Raw genomic sequence first — 2,619 nt, forward strand, 5'->3', positions numbered from 1 at the left:
CCTCAGGGTGTCCTTGTTTTAGGATTCCAACTGTGAAGGTGTCTCGGTGTCAGGAGTGTGTACTTGTGCCAATTTTTTTTTTTTTTTTTTTTACAAAGGTCAACAGTACAAGTTTTATTTTCTGTCTTGCTGCCTACTCTAAAAAACTCCACCTTATTGAAGAGCAATCTTTCTTAGAAGTCTGCTAAGAAACTAAAACTTCTAGCAGTGTCAATCCCCTGTGTTTCTCGCTGTGCTCATTAATTTCTCGTTCTGATGCCATCTGCACCATTATGGTGTCCTGTAGGGGAAAGGAACCAAGGAGCACAGCACCGGGGGGTATTGACACTTCGAAATTGCAGTCTTTCAGCGGGCTGTGGAAAAAAACCCTTACCATGGGCATGGGGTAGGAGCAGCATTTTACAGCAGGAGAGGTAAGTACTCTATTTACTCTTTTCTTTTGCAATGTACCCAATGTAGTTGTCATGGCTGCCTTAAAGTTTTGAATCACTTTCCAGACCTTCTTCTCCAGATTCTTTCTTAACTTTTGCTCACAGCTTTCGCATTTACAAAAGTGGCTCAGAGGGGCCGGTACTCTTTTTGCTACATGGAGGAGGGCACTCTGCCCTCTCCTGGGCTGTGTTTACGGTAAGTTTCCAGATAAGCAAACACAGAGCCATATATATACATATATAAAATTAGTAAGTTGGTGAGTTTTTTTTTTTTTTTTTTTCAAGTGTTTCATGCTAGAGCCCTGTGCACGCAAGCATTGAATGCTCTTTGACTGCGTAGATGGTCAATGTGGATTTTTTTTCAATGCTATTTTTGTATGTTGTACTCTGTTGTTGAACTGATGATCTTTCTCTCCCTGCAGACGGCCATTATCAGCCGCATTAAATGCAGAGTTGTGGCGCTAGACCAGAGAGGACATGGTACGTATGACATAAAGGAGCGCACCTCTAGTAATTCATGTCGTAGTCCCAGATATACAGTGCATGTCATTTTTGCTTTAATACACAGAAAGAAATGCAGTTGCTCTATTACATGAGCAAATAAGTATGGGATCCTGTTCCATATTTAGTCATAGATAGCCTGTGAAGTTCTGTGCTCACTTGTTCTAAAACGTTACTGCTGGGAGAGGTAGGGTCAACAGTAATCCATCCCATTATGCAGCAGTTATGATGGTGACCAAAGATAAGAGTAGGGCGAGTAGGTGGATGACATGACATGTGGTTTCTCCTTTATTGTCCAATGAACTGCAAGCTAGGGATTGGTGCAATGCCTTCTGTATCTTCAATAGATGTACCAAATCTGCCATGCAGAAAGACCTGGAACACAGGACTGGTTAAGCAGATATATTCTCCCTGTTCCGTTGTTGGGCTTCACCAGCTACAAGCTAAGGCTCCAATGCGAGCGAGATGTACAGCAGTGCATGTCAAAAAACAAATGGTGATATCCACTCATTTTTCATAAATAAAACTTATGAAATGACTAAAACAAAAGTCTTTTTAATGTGACTAGTGATCTGTAGATTCTAATGATGAACCTCTGACCTCAAACACCATAAACCATATGGTAAGCTGATAATGAGCAATGCATATGTTTCTTTAATTTGATTTTTTTCTGCAGGTGAAACAAAAGTTAGAAATCCTGAAGATCTTTCTGCTGAAACCATGGCAAAGTAAGTGATTAGGCTTCTCTGTAATATATAGCCATTGTTTGGCTCATTGGTTATCACTCTGGCCTTTGCACTGCTGGGTTCCAGGTTCAAATCTCGGCCAGGACATTGTCTGCATGGAGCTTGCAGGTTCTCCCTGTTTCTGTGTGGGTTTCCTTTCAGGTACCCTGGTTTTCTCCCACATTCCAAAAACATGCAGTTAGGTTAATTGGCTTCACATTAAAAATTGTCTTTAGATTGGGGTAAAGACAAATGACTATAGTAGGCACTTTAGAGTGTGACTATGGACTGCGTAATATGTTGGTGCTATATAAATACTGTTTTAAAAAAATTCCCCTTTTTGTCCAAGTTATTTATTTAGGAAGGGGAGACACTGGTTTCATTCAAACTGCCCCATATACATGCGATGAGATAGTTTCTATGTATGTATTTAGTTTGTATAGTTTCTGATATTCAATATGTTTCAGTGTAGTAGGCTTTTTTTTCCCACTACCCTACCACCAAGCTTCCATTAATGTGGGCCAAGATACTGTTAATCCCAACATGCCCTTAATTTCAGATTGTTTTCATCTGGTCTTAAATTGTACCAGTTTTTGGCTGTGAAGTAGGGTTAAACCACTTCTACAGGGCAGCATTTCAAGTTTGTGTACACAATAACAAATATTTTTTTTTTCTTTTTCTTTTTGGAGATGCTAAACAAATAATTTTATTGTTGTGTTATTTTGTTTAGGGATATCGGGAATGTGGTGGAAGCTTTGTATGGAGATCTTCCCCCTCCTATCATGCTAATTGGCCACAGCATGGGTGGCGCTATCGCAGTGCACACTGCAGCTGCTAATCACGTGCCAAGTTTGCTGGGACTGTGTATGATTGATGTTGTAGAAGGTGAGCACCAACATCCAGCTATTTTTCCTTGAATGATGATAGAAACTGCAAGGCTATATTGAATTGAAAGCAGCCTT

General features: G+C 40.2%; 1 long non-coding RNA gene across 1 annotated transcript; it reads left to right on the forward strand.

Moving 5' to 3' along the window:
* Positions 1-470: 470 nt before the first annotated feature.
* Positions 471-2,537, forward strand: LOC140321408 (uncharacterized). The gene is made up of 4 exons (XR_011918930.1): positions 471-627; positions 854-911; positions 1,609-1,660; positions 2,388-2,537. It is a non-coding gene; the product is annotated as an uncharacterized lncRNA (long non-coding RNA).
* Positions 2,538-2,619: the final 82 nt, after the last annotated feature.

The sequence above is a fragment of the Pyxicephalus adspersus genome, unplaced genomic scaffold, assembly GCF_032062135.1.
Source record: "Pyxicephalus adspersus unplaced genomic scaffold, UCB_Pads_2.0 Sca3439, whole genome shotgun sequence".
NCBI classification, from domain to species: Eukaryota; Metazoa; Chordata; class Amphibia; order Anura; family Pyxicephalidae; genus Pyxicephalus; species Pyxicephalus adspersus.